Source organism: Heliangelus exortis, chromosome 2 (assembly GCF_036169615.1).
Source record: "Heliangelus exortis chromosome 2, bHelExo1.hap1, whole genome shotgun sequence".
Taxonomy (NCBI): Eukaryota; Metazoa; Chordata; class Aves; order Apodiformes; family Trochilidae; genus Heliangelus; species Heliangelus exortis.
This window is the reverse complement of record NC_092423.1, coordinates 56,588,148-56,609,203: the sequence shown is the minus strand read 5'-3', so window position 1 is coordinate 56,609,203 and position 21,056 is coordinate 56,588,148. Positions and strand designations below refer to the sequence as shown.

The 21,056-nt window shown below is 42.5% G+C and overlaps 1 protein-coding gene across 3 annotated transcripts in view; it reads left to right on the top strand.

Annotated features, from left to right (window-relative positions):
* Positions 1–21,056, top strand: part of TNS3 (tensin 3) — a 163,683-nt gene that overhangs the window by 40,995 nt on the left and 101,632 nt on the right. Inside the window, exon 3 of one of the 3 annotated variants that reach the window (XM_071736226.1) lies at positions 6,805–6,840. The exons of the other annotated variants lie outside the window; for them this stretch is intronic. The gene's annotated coding sequence lies outside the window, so the exon portion shown is untranslated. The remainder of the gene's footprint in view (positions 1–6,804; positions 6,841–21,056) is intronic. 3 annotated transcript variants of the gene reach the window in all.

The window sequence follows — 21,056 nt, the reverse complement described above, 5'->3', positions numbered from 1 at the left end:
AGTCAGCTCTACTCCACTTTAGTTGATGAATCTAGTTAAAGGAGAGAAGAGTGAAGGGAGAAACAACCTTATCACTAGATATTCTAGTCAGTTTCAATATCAAATGTGTTCTAGCAGCTCAGAAATAATGGTGATTTTTCTGGAACAGCATGGATAACAGCGTGGATCCAACCACAGACATGACCTCAGTTGTACAAAAACATTTGTTTCCACTCTAAGTAAACAGACGGTATTGCTTACAGAAACCTGACCTCTGAGGAGGTCTCCTGCCTATATTGGTGGTCAAGGATGAGAACTCTTCACTGTCTGCACAGTGTGGCACCACCAGAAGCCTGCAACACCATGGACACCACAAAACCATCACTGTGAAAGAGATGCTCCTTTACTGTAATACAGCTCCTGTTGAAGTGAGCAATGAATGGGTGAAGAACATATGCACCTTGCACATCCTTCCATCCGACTCTTTTTAGTGGCTTTCTTCATAGCAGTCAGTCAAATACCTGCACCACAGTTGCCTGCTAACTACAGGCATTTCCCATGGTATATTTAGAAATCGAAGAAGCTTGGCATCATGATAAAAGGCAAATGCAAAGGGCTTCAAAAAGTTTTTTCTTTGTCTTATTTCACTGACATTGTGGTAAAAATATGCTTGTAAGTGCTATCAGTATTGAAAAGTGTGCTCAGGAGGGATGCTCAGGGGAGAAGGGGCAGCGGAGCGGCCCTGTAGGTAACAGAAGGGCTGGGGTGTATGGAGCTCACAGCTGACAATGGCACAGGTGAGAGTCCCTGGGTAAGAGTAAAGGGACAAAAAAATAATGTGGATGTCGTTGTGGGAACATACTATAGACCTCCTGGCCAGGATGAGGATGCCAGTGACCCATTCTTTGAGGAACTAAGGGAGGCTTCTGAGTCTCCTGCCCTTGTCTTTACGGGGTGCTTCATCTTGCCAGAAATCAACTGGGAACAAACCAGAGCAAGCACAACATGGGCCAGAAGATTTCTAAGCCATCTGGATGACAGCTTTATGGAACAGGTCAGAAGAGATAACATGTTCCTTACAAGTAACATGGAGATTGGAAGTCGTCTCAGCCACAGTGGCCACGAGGCAACTGAGTTACATATCTCTGCTGACCAGAGGAAAACTGGCAGCAAAACTTCAACACTGGGCATGAGGAGAGCAGACTTCAGGCTGCTCAGGGAGCTTCTGAGTCCAGTCTCCTGGGAAAATATTGTTGCAGGTGCTGGGGTTCATGAGTGCTGGTCACTCTTTAAACACCACTTCATAAGGGCACAGGAACAGGAATCTGATCCTACAAATCAGGCAGAAAGGGAAGGTGTATGCCCAGTGGAAGCTGGGTCAGGTGATGGGGGAAGAGAACAGAGATGCTGCTAAGTACTGCACGGAGAATATTAAAGTGGCCAAAGCTCAACTGGAGGTGAAGCTGGCCAGAACTGTGGGGGACAATAGAAAGGGTTTTTCAAATACAGGAATGGCAAGAGGCAGTGTAAGGTAACTGTCCTTACCTTTACAGGATAAGGAGGGTCACCTCACCAACAGGGATATAGACAAAGCAGAGGTATTTAATGCATTCTTTGCCTTTGTCTTTGACACTGATAATGGGTCAAGGGAGCCTCAGTGCCCAGAACTAGAGGACTATGACAAGGATCGACAATGATTAACCCTTAACTGACCCTGAACTTGCTACAAGATCTGCTGATACAGACAGACCCCTACAAGTCCACGGGGCCTGATGGGATTCATCCAAGAGTCCTCCAAGAGCTGGCTGATGTCATTGCTAGGCCTCTTTTGATTATTTTTGAGAGGCCCTGGGAATCTGGAGAGATCCCAGTTAACTGGAAGCTGGACGGTGTTCATTCAAGAAGGACAAGAAGGAGGATCCTGGAAACTACAGGCCAGTCAGTCTAACTTCAGTGCCTGGTAAAATGATGCAAAAGATTATTCTGGGAGGCATTGAAAAACACCTAGAGGACAATGAAGTCATCAGTCACAGCCAACATGGCTCCATGAGGGGAAGGTTCTGCTTGTCAAACCTAATTTCCTTTTATGACAAGGTAGCCCCCCAAGCTGACCAAAGGAAGCCAGTGGGTCCAATGTTTCTGGATTTTAGCAAGGCTTTTGATATTGTCTTTCACAGTAACCTCCAGGACAAAATGTCCAGCATAGCCAGCTGGACATCCATGCTATATGATAGCTGAGCAGCTGGCTCACAGGTCGAGCACAAAGAGTGACAGTGGATAGGGCAACCTCAGGCTGGCAACTGGTCACTAGTGGGGTTCCACAGGGCTCCATCTTCAGCCCCGTTCTCTTCAACATCTTCATCAATGGACAGAGGACTGGAAGGAATTCTAAGCAAGCTGGCAAAGGACACAAAATTGGGAGGAGGCATTGAGTCCCTCGGGGGCAGTCCAGCCCTGCAGAGAGACCTGGACAGGGCAGGGAGCTGGGCAGTCACCAAGCATGTGAAGTTTAACAAGGGCAAGTGACAAATTCTGCACCCAGGACAGCATAACCCTGGTGACAAATACAGACTGGGGAAGGAGAGGCTGGAGAGCAGAGAGGCAGAGAGGGACCTGGGGGTCCTGGCTGATGGCAAACTGAACATGAGCCACCAGTGTGCCCTGGCAGCCAGGGGAGCCAACCATGTCCTGGGGTGCATTAAGCACAGCATCACCAGCCAGTCAGGGGAGGTGACTGTCCCACCCTACTCTGCACTGGTACAGCCTCCGCTTGAGCACTCTGTGCAGTTTTGGGCATCACAGTACAGAAAAGACACCAAGCTATTGGCGAGCATCCAAAGGAGAGCTACAAGGATGGTGAAGGGTCTGGAAGGGATGACTTACGAGGAGCAGCTGAGGTCACTTGGATTGTTCAGCTGGGAGAAAAGGAGGCTGAGGGGTGGCCTCATTGCAGGCTATGGCTTCCTTGTGAGGGGGAGAGATGGGGCTGGGACTGATTTCTTAAGTGACTGAAGACAGAACTTGGGGAAATGGAAGGAAGCGGAGTCAGGGGAGGTATAGGTTAGTATAATAGGAAAAGTTTTTTCTCCCAGAGGGCATTTGAGCAATGGAACAACCTGCCCAGGGAAGTGGTCTCTGCACCGAGTCTGCCCGAGCTCAAGAAGCGTTTGGAGGATGCTGTCAGGCACATGGTGTGATTTAGGGTGTGCCCTATACAGGGACAGGAGTTGGATATGATCATCCTGATTGGTCCCTTCCAACTCAGAATATTCTATGGTTCTATTATTTATAGGTAATATATTGTGTATATATATAAAATATTATATATATATAGTTATATATTATTTATAAACTGTATTTAGTACTATAGTACTACAGCAGAAACAATGATGAAGGGTTGGGAAGGGGCATTTAATTGGTTTGTAAATAGCATAGTATAGTAAAAAAGGTAAACAGTTACAAAGAGAAAAAATAAAAAGAAATAACTCAAAATAAAAAGAAATAACTCAAATTTAATTACTTACAGTTCTGGTTACATAATTTTTAAATGTGTCAGAGTGTTTAGGCTTCAAAATTAATACATTAATATTAATAACCAAACTATCTTTCAAATAAATAGGGAAAACAAATATATTTTACGTTTTCATCTTACAACCTAGCCCTAATGAGTGTGCTTACTCCAAACTACAATATACATGGAGACATATGCTGTTAACTATATGTTCCCTTTTACAGTTTTTCTTCATTCCCCATTTTACGTTGTTTCATGAAAACAGGCTTGCATGGGTATTTACAAATTGATCTGCTCAGGATTTTCTTCAAGCCCTGTGTAAAACCTCTGTTCAAGGCTTTGAAACATGCTAGTTTTATGTGACGATGTTTAAAATAAACCTTTTTTAATAAATGAGCTCATAAGTTACATGTATCACCAGAAGCCCAACCTTCCATCGGTTTAGGCTTTGTTACTGATGACTACAGCCGGTACTTATGCTACGTCTCTCAGCTGGGTCTTTATCCTGCAGAATGCAAAATCATTTAATTCTCTGGAAAATCTGGCATGAAAAATTTTATACACAACAGGAATCACTGAAACACATCTGTCACTGAAATAAAGCCACCTCTAGAACCAAAACCAGCACTCTGCAAGAGTTTTGGAATGAGAAGTATAAACATTATGCAAATCAAACTTACTATTTATTTTACACAGTTAAAGTTTAAAATAAAAGGAGCAGGAAAGAACACAAAAATATGTGATGGAAATGGAACAGCCAGATGTACTGATCTTACAAGCAGGAATCAAGGACTGAAATGAAAACTTTTGTTGTTTTGTTACAGGAGACAGCTGTTTGAATGAACCTCTGTTTTTTACACATTTTTTTTTTGTGGGAATCCATAGTTTGGACACATTTAGTAAGACTGAAGATGTCAAGGATTTTTTTTTTTTTTCAAATACAGTGTTTATAGTGTTTTATTACAGGTTTTTTATTAACAGTTATTACAGTGTTTATACTGTGCACCCATTCCTTTTAGTGTTGCTTGGTATTTGGCTAGAATAAAAATATTTACTGTTTTAGTCCTGTTTTATCTCTGTAACAGCAAGTGGGGACAGATTTAATTTCCTTAGTGCCAGCTCTTCTGCCACTTGTTGACATTTTTTCTTGCTTAACATTTATCTCAAATTTATTGGTTATTCATTAACTGATGTGACTGGCATTATAGTCATGTGAACAAAAATTACAGGAAGACTCACTGGAGTCAGAATTCTGAATTAAAGTTATTATTTTAATTTTTTTCCTGTCCTTATGAGACTCTTCAAATTAAGGCTTTACTTTGGAAGTATCACACCAGGAAAGTTTTCCATATTAACTGTGTATAGAAGAACAGATAGTTTTTCTTTCAAATATTTCCTCAGTCATTTGGGGGTGGAGTTAATGTGCCTACAGGCGTGTGTATGTATGTGCTGAGCACTGAAGAGGTGTCTTTTTCTTAGGCTTTGAGACAGCTGCAATTATTGAAGAGATAATAGCAGAGTTGGGTTTTGGTTAGTTGAAGGAAAAGGAGGTGCTCAATTCCTTGAGCATATTGAGGATTTTTTATTGAGGATTTTTAACAGTTCGGGGAAGACAGAGAGAAGAGATATATTTATGTGCTCTAATAATGACAATTTTATTCCCTGCTGGTGCTCATTATTAATTATGTGATCATGTAATACTAGTTCCTCTCTGCTTTTCCACTGTGCCAGCTTGCAAACTCCTTTGAGATTTCTCTTTAATTCTCTATTCCTGCTACAGACAGTGAGAGAAAAGTGACTGTTGAAATTTTAGTTTTTATCTATTTTCTATTTCTAATAATAACACAAGCAAGAGCTGTGCTAGGTAATCACATGGTTAAGACAAGTGGGGTACAGTCTTTACTCCATAGATGCAGTGTTTGCTGCCTGTGGTGGTGGCTGCATGTTCAGGTTGTACATGGCTGCAGTCCTTCCTGCTATGGATTGCTCTGCTTGGTGATTTGCCACTTTGGCTTGGAAAGAGAATTGATGGTTGTAGTTGAAAGTGGCATATGACATGCTGTATCAGGCAAGAGGTCACAGAGGCAGAAGATGTCTTTACTTTTAGGAACAGGCATCAGCTTAGTTAACATCTTAACATCTTGCATGTGTTTAGTGTGGGTGTTTGAATAGACCAGTGAATCATGAGGGGCAGTTATGAAATGTGCTGCAGAAATGCAGCTGATTAAGATCTTGGACTTGTGAGCCCACTGAGAATTCAGACAGCACAGCAGACAGGCTGGTGTTTCTTTTTGCTTCTGCAGCTTTCTATGTTGCGTGAACTGTATCTTCTTTTTGTGATTCTAAGGATTGTAAATGACACATTGGTCTCCTTCTGCTCAATAACCCACTTTGTATGCCATGACCTGAGAGCCAGTAGAACAGCTCACCAGCAGTTCCTGAGAGAAAACTCCAGCTTTGTTGTCCAGGTGTTGCCACAGAGCTTCTGGCTCTGCTTTGATGCCTTAGAGGTGACTCTGTCCTGGAAAGCTGTAATTGTGAAGGTGAAGACATTAAACAAAACACTTTTCACTGGAGTGCTTGTTAAAGTGAGCGTGCATAATGACTGTTACTGAAGCTCCATTTGTTTTCCCAAAAGTGGGGTCCATTACCCGGTGTGCAAAAAGCCAGTCCACACACAGAGTTGCAATATTTGCTTTATATTGATATATAAAAGAGTTGAGATATTGTGCAGAGAGGGAGAAGGATGGTATTCTACAAAACGAGCTCAGTTTCTCAAAATGCAAGTGCTACTTTTATACCCCAAAACATGAGAAAGGAGTTTGTCTCATAACCTTATTCTATCATTTGTACCCTGTTCTGCTCAGCCCACCCTGCATAAAAAATATGCAAGACACAAGGGTAGGGTGTTGAGAACTGCTGAACTTCTATATTACTAGAAAAGCAGCGTACTTATTTATTTACTAAAACTGAGACAATATTAGAAGAATGCTGCAATGGATGGAGGGGATGAGGAAGCCTTCCGTATTTTCCCATTTTCCTCCATCTGTGACCTTAGGGGAAGCTTTATTCTTCAACCTGTTTCACTGATTACATCATGTGAGCAGGGCACTGAATTATTATTGAGCTAATGGTAACTCTTCAGGGCACTGACAGAAAGTAATGTAGCCAAGAAGCAGCTGTGGACACTCAGGTTGTTGCTCCTTTGACACAGTCTAGATTTCACAGTATTTGAGGCAGCTTAGCCAACAGGATTAGGTCATCTCCAAAGGAAGTATCTTGTTTTTCTTAATTATTACTATTTTTTATTCCAGGTGGTGACACTGTTTTTTTATAGCAACTACAAACTGGTAAGTATTTTTGGCACTGCTGATACCCATTACGTTATAGATTAGGTTGCTTCTGTAGTCTCCTACAATGTCTTTCGTATTTTAGCACTATGTCTTTCCTTTGTGAGGGAGAATCAGGAGTGTATTTCTGAAGCTTGTTTATGTATCCTGTGCCACGCAAGAATGTGGTTGTTTCATTGAGCATTTTACAAGGCTAAAGATTAGCTGGGTTGTTCTGGTTTGGGCCAGGATAGAGCTTATTTTCTTTATTGTAATTTTACTTTCAGGTAAGTCTCTTCTAGGTAGCTGCACTTGCTGAAATTAATGGCATGTTTCTCAGTGTCTGCTTCTAGGACTGATGTTTATAGTTACTTGATGTTAATAGCTATGGCTAGAGGATGGCATGCAGAAGCAAGGCTACTGCTGGATTTTAAAAAATATGCTCTAGAAAGAGAAAGGGAGTAAAGGGGTCACACCTGCAACTCTCTTTTAGGGAGAAGTGGAGCAGACAAGTGACCAAAACTGACCAGAGTATTCCATCCCATGTGTGTCACACTCTGTATAATTGAGGGAGCACAAGAGTCAATGGGAGGATTCTCTCTGTTTGTCTGCCTTTGATCCCTATGTATGTCCTCCTAAATCTGTGTGTTCCTGCCTCCAGCTCTCTCTGCTGCCTACTCCAGGAACCCAGCCTGGGACTTTTCCAGGGTGTGCCTTGCAACCTTGGTGGTGACATGGACATTATTGGGGGGAAAAGGGAGAGGAACATGGTACCTCTTTTTTATATATTTGCATATATTTAATAATTTTCCTTTTCATCATTACTGTTTCATTTAAAGATGTGTAGTCTAGTTTCCAGTCTTTCCCTTATGCTCCTGGAGAAGGGAGGGGGATTAATAGCGAACATCTGTCATTTGGCAGTTTTAACAGTGACATGGGTGAAGAGTTTTCCGCTGTTTATGACTCTTCTTAAACTTGACTGGTCAACCTGCCCTTGGTGCAGCAGCCATATGCAATTGTCTGTACTACAGTATCTGTTCTTGTTTGTGTTTTTAATAAAAAAAGACTTTTTTTTTTAACATACTGATGTCTCATATCAGTTTGAAAGTACTGTTTTTGTTCATTGTGGAAGAGAGGAAGTTAACCCATGCTTGTTTAGTATAGAAAAATGATAAGCCTTTTCTGGCTTGAGTGACTGAATTTTCTTATTTTAGCTCCAAGTGTAACATGAATGATGCCAGAAGGATAGGATATAACAAAGTTTTATTTATCTAACCAGCACTGCCACCTGCTTGTGTCATTACTAGGACTAACCTGCCAACATCTGATGTTCAAGTACCATCCAAGAACTCTGTGTATAGTAGGTAATACAGCCACTGGCAATTAGGAACCTAACATCTTGATTGCCTTGCTGGGTCAATTTGCTGAGTAATTTTGCATGGTTTTGTGTCTTGATTTCCTTACTTGAAAAATACAGGTAAACATACCTAATATGAATCACAGAAGTAAAAGGGTGCTTACAGAAGTGTTGGTTCAGGCTTTTCTTAATTAATGATTATTCTTTAAAACAAATGCTGGGAATCCAAATCAGTGATTCATGCTATTATGAGTAATGTGAATATCAACTCATGGGAGGTCTTCTAATTTTGGCTCAGTAATTTTATGAATAAACCTGCATCAGAGTCAGAGGATCCTGTACTGCTTTAATGCTAAAATTATAAATAGAAAAGACATCTTTTCTCTTGTCTGCAGTTCACACTGTTAGATGTATACTGGGAACCATGGTTGCTATTTCTTTTGTGTTGTGCACACAACCTGAATATTTATTGGACTGTAATTCAGCAGCAATTGTAAACATACAGCAACCTCTGGAATATGTTCTCAATCATTGCCATTTACAGTTCTGGTTGAACTTGGTTTATGTGCACTGTGAACATGGGCCAGTGATGGCAATTTGGGTCCAGCTGACTCTGTGACCTACTGGACAGTTAAACAGTATGGATGGCAAAAGTTGCCTAACCTGTTTTATTTTACTAGCAGGGATGTAGCCAGAGGTAGTCATAGAATTATAGAATGGTTTGTGTTGGAAAGGACCTTAAAGATCATCTAGTGCTGACTATGCTGCCGAAACCTTGCACTCGACCAGGTTGCTCACTGGCCTTGAACACTTCCAGGGATGAGGCATCTGCATCTTCTCTGGGGCTTGTGAATGTGAGGTTACTCTTACCTGTCTATGGAGAGCCTCATCCACCTGGTCTTCTCAGTTGAGTGGCCTGTAGCAGACCCCTACTGTAATGTCCCTTGCCTATGCCCTCCCTTTAATCCTGAACCTTAAGCCCTCAGTTGGCTCCTCATCCATCCCCAGACATAGCTCCAAGGACTCCAGCTGGTCGTTGACATAGAGGGTGACACATCATCTTCCCTGGCTGTCCTTCCTTAAGATTTTGGTATCCTTCCAATCCAACACTCGAATCATAGGATTTATCCTACCATGTCTTTGTGATGGCAATAAGATCATAGCCCTGCAGAGACACAAACATCTCTAAATCCTCTTGTATTATTCCCTGTGCTATGAGTGCTTGCATAGATGCATTTAAGTTGCACCTTGATGAAAGCTTACTTCCTCCAGTACTTTCCTGTTGACTCCTAATACCTCAGGAGCCCATGGCTCATCTCTGTAAGATTTCAGGTGTGCTGCAGTGTATCTAGCAAACATCTGATTAATAGACTGACCCTCCTTAGCACCCTGTCCTTCTAACCTTGGTGTGTTATCTCACAGCTTGTCACAGGGAAGCTTCATATGATTCCCCTCCCCCTTCAAATCTAATTTAAAGCTCTGTCTGAGCCCCACAAGCTCCTGATCAAAAGACCCTCTTTTCCCCTTTGAGAAAGTGAATCCCATCTGACACCAGCAAGCCTGCTTCCATGGAGGCCAGTTATCAAAACCCCAAAATCGTGGTGGTGACATTAGCCATGGAGCTGTGTTAATTGACATGTTTCTTAAAAATCTTATGCTTCTTCCAATGTTTCTGCCTGCAAATGGAAGGAGAGAGGGAAAAATAACCTGTGCCCTAGCTTGCCTCACCAGCTCTCCCAAGGTCTTGATGAAATCTCTTTTGATTGCTCTTGGACTGTGTATTGTGGCTTTGTCTTTGCCCTGATGAAAGATCAGTAGTGGGTAATAGTCTGAGTACGACACCAGACTAGGGATTTTCCTAATGATGTGCTTAACCTAGGCTCCAGGGAGGCAGCAGACCCCTCTCAGAGGACCATCTGTTCCTCTAAGAAGTGATCTGCCTACCTGTCTTTTCTTTCTGGTAGAGGTGGTCATCATATGAGCAGTAGGCCTTTCAGACCTTGTCAACACCTCTGGTATCAATGGAACAGTTCGATAGAAAATTTACTACTGTAGGCAGAAGATAGGGTGGTATTAAATTTAAATTTATTGCAGGGACAGCTGCAAGTGAAATATTTTCACTACATAGTGTGCAATATTCTTGTATTACTGAGAATGAAACTGAGCAATGCATTTTACTTTTCGTGTGAAATATGGTGCCAATTTTATATTAGGGGTCTGACATGTGAAGTGGAAAATATCAAGAAAATTCAGAGAAAGCAGTTGGGATCTTTAAATAATAGGAATTATTTAAATAATTGAAATTAGCTGAAATCTTATTGCACTGGAATTTGCTGCTGAACCATGGATTTATCCCTATTCATGCCAGCCAAGGAGTTCTACCCTTTTTGTTCTCATATAAACAATGCATATGCCTGCTCTAAATTTGTGCTATTTATATTTAGCCTATGTAATGGTTTGTATTGCTCTCCTTTATGTGTCTTATGTCAAGAACTGTAGTTAAACTCTTAGTGGCATGTTTGTTGGAAGACTTCTGCAGACCGCTGAGAGTCACCTCACAGTCACAGGCCTTGGTTTGCATGAGAAACATTACCCTGATATCTGCAAATGGTGTTCCCCAGGGCTCAGTACTGGGTGCAGTAGTGTTCAGTATATCCATCGACATGGGTGAGTGCACCCTCAGCAAGTTTGCTGATGACATGAAACTGGGATAAATGGCTGATATGTCAGAAGGCTTTGTTGCCATTCAGAATGACCTGGACAGGCTGGAGGACTGGACAGAGAGAAACCGTATGAAATTCAGCAAGAGCAAGCGTATGGTCCTGCACCTACTGAGGAATAACCCCATGTATCAGTGTAGGTTAGGAGCTGACATGCTAGAAGTCAACTCTGTGGAAAAAGACCTGAGAGTCCTGGTAGGCAATGGGATAATGAACCAGCAATGTGCTCTTGTGGTCAAGAGGGCCAGTGTCATCCTGGGATGCATCAAGAAGAGCATAGCAAGCAGGCTGAGGGAAGTTATCCTCTCCCTCTACTCTGCCCTCGTGAGGCGGCATCTGGAGTACTGTGTCCAGTTCTGGGCCCTCTGGTTCAAGAACGATGGGGACCTTCTAGAGAGGGTACAGCAAATGGCTACAAAGGTGATTAGGGGACTAGGATAGCTCTCTAATGAAGAGAGACTGGAGGATTTGAGTCTTTTTTGTCTGGAGAATACTGCAGCGGGATCTTATCCATGCTTACAAATATTTAAAGGATAGGTGTCAGGAGGATGGGGCCAGTCTTTTTTCAGTGGTCCTCTGGAATAAGACACAAACTTGAGCACAGGATGTTCCATCTAAACATAAGGAGGAACTTACTGACTTTGAGGGTGGCAGAGCACTGGAATAAGTTGCCCAGAGAGGCAGTGGATTCTCTGGAGACATTACAGACCTGTCTGGATGCCATCCTCTGCAACCTGCTCCTGGGTGAACCTGTCCTGGCAGGGGATTTGGACCAGATGATCTTGAGGTTCCTTCCAACCCCTAACATGCTGTGTTTCTGTGTAATACTACTGAATCCATATTCTTCTGATTAGGGAAGTGGGAAGGTTGTTAGTCCAGCTTTTGAAATTTAAGTCAAATACTTAGCAAAGATGACCTATTCTGGTGTATTCATTTTTATTTCCTCAAGAGGCAATCGTTTATTTGTGCTTTCATAACAGAGATGTATAGTATGACCTAAAGATTTTTTAAAAAAAGAAAAAAAATGGGGGTGAAGGAAGTGCCATGGAAACTGTTTTTCCATCTAAGAGCTGACTTAGGATATATGAGTTCTCCTAAAATTCTATAGAGCTCAAAGATGGAAAGTTTGTGTATAGCCACTTGTCTGGAATTGCTGGATCTTATTTTGGAAGACCTATGATCACTCAGTTAATCCTATTTTTTAAAATCAACATTTTTAATTAAAAAAAAAATTGCTAACAAGTACATTTTTCTAAAACAAGTCTTCTTCTCTAGTGCTGCAAAAAGAAGAGAAAGTTTAGGCCCTAGCCTCAACTCTCCAAATACTTCTCCCTGCATCTATTATTTTTAAAAGAAAGAAATCAAAGAAAAGCCAATGGAAGGATATTATCTGTAGCAGGAGATGAACTTCGCAGTGATGATAGGCTCTGAATGAAGACAGGATCAGTAGAGAACTGGCCTCGACCAGCACAGCTGCTGACCTGCTTCAGAATGAGCCATTTGCCGGTCTCAGGCCCCACCTTTTATTGGCCCTTGATCTTTGAGCATGCGCACTTGGGCACAGGTGAGGCTGAGCACCGACTGAGCTCATTACTCGGCAGGTCCTGCCACCTGCTGCCTACAATTATCTTTGAGGTAATTTTTGAATTCTAGGAAGTTTCTGAGACAGTTTAAAGTGCATCAAGAGGACAATAAGGTTGTCTCATTCACTGAAAGTTTCCTATCCTTCTTCCTAGCCAGTCTTTGGAAAGAATAAAGGAAATGAAATGTTAATTCCTCAAGGGCATCTCACATATCCTGTCAAGTGTCTTGCAATAATGAAATGTTGTGTTAAAGCCTGAAAATCCCAGCATACATGGATTCTTATCTTAAACTTACTCTGTTGATTGAATGGACCTTATAACAGCATGACTTGCCAGTTTTACGGTGTGGTTAAGGAGTGGTCTTTACCAGAGTTATTTTTGGTTTGGTTTTTGGTTTTTGGTTTTGTTTTCTTTTTTTCTAGTTTATTTGGTTTGGTTTTTGTTTTTTTTTTTTAAGTTTATTTGTTTTGGTTTTTTGAACTGGTTACCTGTAGTGCTGCCATTTAAACATCGCATTTTGTAAATAGCTCTTGTAATGCAGAAAGATTAAGCAAACATGTAACAAGCTACTTACGTTTTATTGTAACATCACTTCAAACTGAACTTTTTAATCTAGTTTGCCAAGTCTTGGGTGGAAGTTTAAGAATTTTTATAGAATTGGAGATAGCCTCTTTTTTGCTTGTGAAGAGAAAAAATAGAGTTTCACATTCAGACTCCTCCTTAACAAACAGAAAAACCTGATTTTGAACAGTGAGTCAGGTTGTGCTTGGGCCTGTTTAAGAAGAGGAGGAAAGAATAGCCAGTTGTAGGAGAAAAAGGATGTTTTCTGTGTGTACATTTGTTTGTTTGTTTGTTTGAGGGGGAGGTTTGTATGTGGTTTTTTTGGTTTTTTTTAAAGGAGTGGGAGAATACTGTACAAACTGCAGAAGCAAGTGATGAAGTCACGAAGGCCTTACCCTAACTGCATACCTCATTTTTCTTGAAATTTAGGGTAATCAACATATACCTTCCTGTATCCAATGTAAGCAAAATTAACTAAAAATGGCTATTTGTGATAATATCTTATGAAACAAAGGAGAACAAAAATTAAAACCCAAGTATATATGAAAAAGGAAGAGAACAGAAAACCTTAGAAAAAGTTAGTACTCTAACAGTGCTTCAAAGAAAATCAGACCTTTATCAAAAACCCTCCTATTCCATTTTGCAATTGTTCCTGGTTAGTCTGATCCTTCGCAGATCATAGAATCATAGAATTGTCAAGGTTAGAGACGATCTGGGTCCAGCCCCTCTGCCATGAGCAGGGACATATCTTGCTAGATCAGGTTGCTCAGAGCCTCATCCAGCCTGGCCTTAAAAACTTCCAGGGATGGGGCTTCGACCAACTCCCTGAGCAATCTGTTCCAGTGTCTCACCACTCTTATGGTGAAGAACTTTTTCCTAACATCTAGTCATAATCTACCTAACTCTAGTTTTAACCCATTCCCCCTCTTCCTATCCCCCAAGATCCTAAAGTGTCCCTCACCAGCTTTCCTGTAGGCCCTTTTAAGATACTGGAAGCCTTCTCCTCTCCAGACTGAACAACCCCAACTCTCCCAGTCTCTCTTCATAGCAGAGGTGCTCCAGCCCTCTGATCATCCTCGTGGCCCTTCTCTGGACACACTCCGGCACATCCATGTCCCTCATGTAACAGGGTCTCCAAACTTGGATAGAGTACTCCAGGTGGGGTCTCACGAGAGCAGAGCAGAGGGGGAGAATCACTTCCCTCGACCTGCTGGCCACGCTTCTCTTGATGCAGCCGAGGATCTGGTTGGCTTTCTGGGCTGCAAGTGTACCCTGATGGCTCATGTTGAACTTCTCATCCACCAGCACTCCCAAGTCCTTTTCCTCAGGGCTGCTCTCAAGCCAGTCACTGACTGCCCAGCCTGTATCAGTGCTTGGGATTGCCTCGACCCAGACGCAGGACCTTGCACTTGGTCTTGTTGAACTTCATGGTGTTGGCATGGCCCCACCTCTCCAGTCTGTCAAGGTCCCTCTGGATGGCATCCCTTCCCTCCAGCATGTCAGTCCCACTGCATAGCTTGGTGTCATCAGCAAACTTGCTGAGGGTGCACTCAATGCCACTTTCCATGTTACCAACAAAGATAATAAACATGATCGACCCCAACACTGATCCTTGAGGGACTCCACTTGTCACTGGCCTCCACTTGGACATGGACCCATTGACAACCACTCTTTGGGTGCAGCCATCAAGCCAGTTCTTAATCCACCAAGTTGTCCATCCATCAAACCCATGTTTTACCAGCTTGGAGAATAGGATGTCTTGCAGGACAGTGTCAAAAGTTTTGCTCAGGTCTAGTAAATGACGTTAGTTGCTCTTCCCTTGTCTATTTGTGTTGTGACCTTTTCATAGAAGGCCACAAGGTTTGTCAGGCATGATTTGCCCTTGGTGAAGCTGTGTTGTTTATACCCAGTCACCTCTTCGTTATTCTTCTGCTCCAGCAGTGCCTCCAGGAGGATCTGCTCCATGATGTTTCTGGGCACAGAGGTGAGACTGACCAGCCTATCGTTCCCTGGATCTTCCTTCCTTCCCTTTTTGAAAATGGGGGTTATGTTTCCCCTTTTCCAGTTAGCAGGGACTTTTCCGGAGTGCCATAACTTTTGGAATATAATAGGCAGTGTTCATCCACAAGTTCCCTCAAGTTCCCTCAGTACCCATGGGAGTATCCTGCCAGGTCCCATGGACTTGTACACTTTCAGGTTTCTCAGATGGTCACAAACCTGATCTTCACTTACAATTGGCAGTTCTTTCTTCCAGCCCCTACTGTTATCTCCTCTGACTCTGGGAGTGTGGCTGGAGCCCTTGTCAGTGAAGACTGAGGTAAAGAAGCTGTTAAGAACCTTGGCCTTCTCCATTATCACTTGTCACCAGTTCTCCATTTCCTTTTGGAGGGGGCCCACACCTTCCCTAATCTTCTTTTTACTATTAATATACCTATGGAAATTTTTGCCATTCTCCTCAATCTCTCTGGCTATATTTAATTCTAACTGAGCTGTAGCTTTTCTAACCAGATCTCTTGCTCTCAGGCAGCTTCCTTATATGCCCTCCATTCTATCTGTCCTTTACTCCCTGCTCATCCAGGCAGGTCTCCAACATTCTTTCCAGCCTTCCTCTTTGTCAGTATGCTTTGGTCCTGGACATAGAGAAGGTGATCCGTGAATACTGACTGTCATGATTTAATGCTGGACTGGCAATTAACCAAATGACAGATGCTCTCTCTTAATCCTCCTCCCCGGTAAGGAAAGTAGTTATTATAGTGGAGTAGGGGGAGAGATTTATGGGTTGGAAACTAGACTACACAGCTTTAATGAAACTGTTGTGAAAAAAAGGAAAAAATAATTAATATATAAAAATATATTCTAAAACCATGTTCCTCTCCCCTTTCCCACAGTAATGCTCACTTCACCACCAGGGCTGCAGGGCAGCTCTGGGAAAGTCCAGGCTGGACTCCTGGGATCAGCAGCAGTCGGGAGCTGGAGGCAGGAACACACAGATTCAGGCGGGCATGGATAGGGACCACAGGCAGAGGAACGGATGGAATCCTCCCAGGATGCTGAAGCAAACAGGGACAGGTGAAGAAGGGCAAAGAGAGAGGCTGAAGGAAGGGCAAGGGCTTGACCTTCATGATCCCTCAAATTTATACCAAGTTTGATGTGTATGAGATGGAATACTCAATTTAATCAATTTTGGTGATTTATCTTGTCTGCTCCTCCCCAAAGGAGGGCTGTGTCCTCTTTACTCCTTTTCTCTTTCCAGAGCGTAAGATGTTCCTCAGAACAGTGTCCTTGGTTCTGCATGCCAGTCTCTAGCCACAGCTATAAGCATCCAGCATTATCAGTCCCAGAAGCAGACACTGACTGAGAAACTTGCTGTTAATTTCAGCAGCCACTTACAAGGGACTTAGCTGAAAGCAAAATCGAGAGCAAAAGACAGAAAATTAGCTCTGTCCTGGCTCAAACCAGGACAACTGACCAGCTGTCATGGGCCCCCCTTCACTCCAAGGCTTCATCCCATGGTACACTGGTCAGCAGATCCCTGAGGTGATCAAAGTCTGCATGCCTGAAGTCCAGGGTCCTAAGTTCGGAAAGCCAGATTCTTTGGCTGAGGAAGATCAGTAGATACAACAAAGTCCTTACTGCATTTGTTTACTTTAAACACATCTTCCCCCCCCCCCAAAAAAATGAGACAGTCTATTGTTCCCATGGAGCACAGGCCATCTGTTTTTAATGTGAGCCTGCAAGAGATTTTTTTGAGAAATTGAGAATTACTGTTTGCGTCATTGGGAATGCCTGAGCATGCAGATGAAGGATTGCATTCTCCAGTTTCACTTTAAGTGGGGCCTCAGTACTAGAAGATACAATATTGTTAACTTGGGTTATTCAGGTATGACCTCCAAATACCCTGGAGTGTCATTATAGTAACTAAGCTGAATTGGGAACAGACATATAAGCAATGACTTTGCTTTGTCAGCTACGATTTTGGTTTCCAGCTTGAATCAGTAAAAGCTTTTCTGGAAAATTGCTTCAAATGGGTCTGATTTATAATAAATTTCTGTGACTCATGGCTAATTTGTTTCTGAGTTTTTGGTTTTCTTTTTTCTTTCAAGCAATAGCTTGGAAATCTTATAAAAATTAAAAAAATACCCAACTCTGTTATTTACAGGGGCTTATTTTTTTCTGTGTTTTCTACATTTAAACTTTAGCTCACAAGACCCATGACATGCTTACAAAGCAAGTATTTTCATACACATAGCACATGATTTGGTGGAGGTAAAGGACACACAAAGTCTACCAGACCTCCCCCTGGCTATCATCTTTCATGACGACTCAGTCTCACCAGAACAGTTCTGCCAGGGAGTCCTGCAGGATATAGATGCCTGCCTGGTGAATGTGCCTGCACATTATGGAAAGTAGAACACAACAGGACTGTGCTCTTCTCTCATTTGCTTGGATGGGAATATCCAGTGGAGGTTTAATACTTACCTGTTCAGTTCCTGCACTTCTGCCATCCAGAACCATAGTGCCCATTTCTACATGTTAAGAAATCTGTGGGCTTTGGAGAAACATTTATGGAGACGTTTATCTTCTTCTGTTTCATACAGCTTTCCTGAACTGAAGAGAAAGAAAAGGTGCCTTGAAATGTGTTTTTTTGTGTTTGTGTTTTTTGTTTTGTTTTGTTTTGTTTTTTGTATGCCAGCTCTTTCTTGCAATTTGGTGTTGCTTATCTAAATTTTGAGCTGGTTTTTTTTCTTCCTTTCATCAACCAATATTTCTGTATTTCTTGATTTGTTATGGCTACTTGCCTCCAGAGCTATAGATAACAAAAGCACAGATCATAAGAAATGTTCTTGACAAAACCTGCGAGCTGCTGCCTGAATTGAAACTCTTGACATGATAATTTTTCTAAATTTTTTTGATTTGCAGATCCACAGAAGGGAGTTGATGTAGACCTTTATATAATAAATTTGTTTTTTTTTTTTTTTTTTTGTTCCAAGGGCTTACCTACCAGACATAATAAGGCCATAGACCCCCCAGGTCTGCAAAGTAGAGGTTCAAAAATGCTGTCTTAAAATGCAGTCAGTACCTTGTTCATAAATGTCTCTGACATATCCATAAAAGGGAACAGAGAATCAAACTGTGAATATGGACACCCCATGAAATGTAGTGACCCTAAACTGAGCTGTGCAGTGCATACTAAATTAAAAAAACAGTAATTATGTTTGCAGGAGGGAGAGCTCGTGTTGTCTCTAGGAATATTAGAGAATTACAAGACTTAATAAAAGTTTAAATAGTTGGTGGGTAAGTGGGTGGGTGAGTGTCCTGGTTCAGAGGACCAGGATTGAAAAACCCTGCCTGGGACATCAGCAGGAGCTGGCAGCCTGTTGATGTTGTAGCTATAATGAGGAGCAGCTGAGCCTATGGGATGAGAGGATAGGTCAGGTGACCTAAATGAACCAATCACAGTATTCCTTACTACAGTGCTCAGAGTAAAATAGCTCCCAAGAGAGCCCTATGGGTTTTTTTTTCCTGGTTGGTGTGCTTGCTGGGTTAAGACTTTCCTGCTCCTACCTGGGTGCTGCTGCTCCTGCTCCTCTTCTTCCTCCTTATTTCCTCATCAGAGAATTACCAAGACAGGTCACCTTCTACCTACTCAAGGTATTTCAACTTTAAAGTCTCTTTGCCTTCTTCCCTCTGGGAAGGAAGTGGGAATAACAGAGAGCATCTGTCACTGCCCGGCCGCTGTCCAAATTGGGACAGATTTATTGGTGCCCAATGTGGGGCATTAATAACTTTGTAGGCCTATACTTCAATATATCCACATTTTGTTTGCTCTGCAAGCCTGGAATTTAAAATGGTTATCAACATGTCATTCATTGATACTCTATACTCTTTCCTTGCAAATAACAATTTCTCCACATTGTTGCCCAACTTGCCATATATGCTATCTTATTATTTGAACCTCTTTAGTATGGGTTTGTTTCTTCTTCAGTGGCAGTGTGCAAAAGGCATTAGCTTTTTGTCATGTCTAATGCCACTAGTATGTAATAAGCTGGGTAGTAGCTCTGCCTGGTTACTTTGGACAATTTCTTGATGAGCCATATTACAGACTATATCTTTGATCTTTTAGTGGAAAATTATATATCTTTTCTTCATACCAAGTTGATCCCATCAGAGTTTGGAGGTTCTGGAAATAGTTGTTCCTGTTTCTGTATGCTACTTATGCTTACTGTGTTGCAGGGGTCATTTATTATCAGCAGGCATAGGTGCAAGGGTAAAAGTTAAAACACAAGTACAATCACCATGCAAACTTGTACAGCAGCCTTTGTTGATATCCCTCCACCCATACCAGCACAAGTCACTGTTGTATCAGACCCAGCAACAAGCACTTCTGCTGTTGTTCTACCTATACTGGCATGCGTTGCTGTTGTACCAGACCCTAGAAGAGGCATTTCTGCCATCTCTTCACCCATAACTGCACAGCTTGCTTCTGTGGTCAAAAAGCAAAAAAAAATAAACTCAAGCCCTGTGTCACCAAAGACATAGGGAAGATGGAGCATCTAGGGAAGAGCTCCGATGAAGATGAAAGACCAGATCAGGAAGAAGAGTTCTCTGCTTGAGTGGCAAGTCCTTCCCTCATCACATTAGGAGGAACTGGAGCCAGAGAGAAGTCCTCAGTCCTTTTCTCTGGAGGACTTGCTAAACCTACAAAAGGACTTTTGCCAGCATGAAGGTGAGATGTGTATCACCTGGTTGCCCCAGTGATGGGATGGTGGGGCTGGTACAATCTACTTAAATAATAGAGAAGCAAGACAATTGGGGAGCCTGGCCAGAGATGGAGACATTGATAAAGCCATTGGGAAAAAATTAAACAGTGTCAGCCTCTGCAGATGGATTTTGGCAGCTGTGGAGTGCAGATATCCCTTTAAGGATGACACTGAGTGCTGCTAAAGCAAATGGAACAGTATGGAAAAAGGTATTAAATACCTTAGAGAACTAGCTGAGAAAGGTGATTTATGGTGACTGGAAAATAAATGTTGATCCTGATGAGATGCCCTTGCCCCAACTGGTATTAAAGAAATCAATGCAAAGTGCACTCAGCTTACTCCCACATGCTTTCCACAAGGGTCTGGGGAGACCCTTGATGGTGATATACCAACAGTTAATGAAGTGGCTGGCTAGCAGGGTACACGAAATAGTCTGTTCTTTTGTTCTCCCATTGTTGCAGCTGTGGAAAAAATGAAGAAATAGTGGGTAGCCTAGCAAAGATGACAGAGAAGTCAAACTCTGCTCCTGCCTGGACTTGTGTCTCCACTTTCAGAAGTTGCCCTCCTATGAAACCAACGCAAATAAAATGGGACATACAGCAGGGTGACGTGACACTACCTATGCAGCCGTGGAGAGGATTTGAGAAAGTGGCATCAACAACCTACTGCAACCCTGAGGGGTCAAATATATGGATGACCATGAGCCTTGTGGCCAAGAAGGCCAATGGCATCCTGGGGTGCATAAGAAGGGGGGTGGTTAGTAGGTCCAGAGATGTTTTCCTCCCCCTCTACTCTGCCCTGGTGAGGCCACATCTGGGATATTGTGTCCAGTTCTGGGCTCCTCAGTTCAAGAAGGACAGGGAACAGCTTGAGACAGTCCAGTGCAGATCAACCAAGATGATGAAGGGAGTGGAATATCTCCCTTATGAGGAAAGGCTGAGGGAGCTGGTTCTCTTCATCTTGGAGAAGAGGAGAATGAGGGGTGACCTCCTCAATGTTTATAAATATGTAAGGGGGGCAAGTGCCAAGAGGATGGAGTAAAGCTTTTCTCAGGGGTGACTAAAGAATAGGACAGCAGGCAGAGGTTATAAACTGGAGCATAGGTGGTTCTGTATAAATATAAGGAAGAATTTTTTCACTGTGAGGGTGACAGAGCACTGGCACAGGCTTCCCAGGGAAGTTGTGGAGTCTCCTTCCCTGGAGATATTCAAAGCCCACCTGGACGTGTTCCTGTGTGACCTCCTGTAGGTGACCC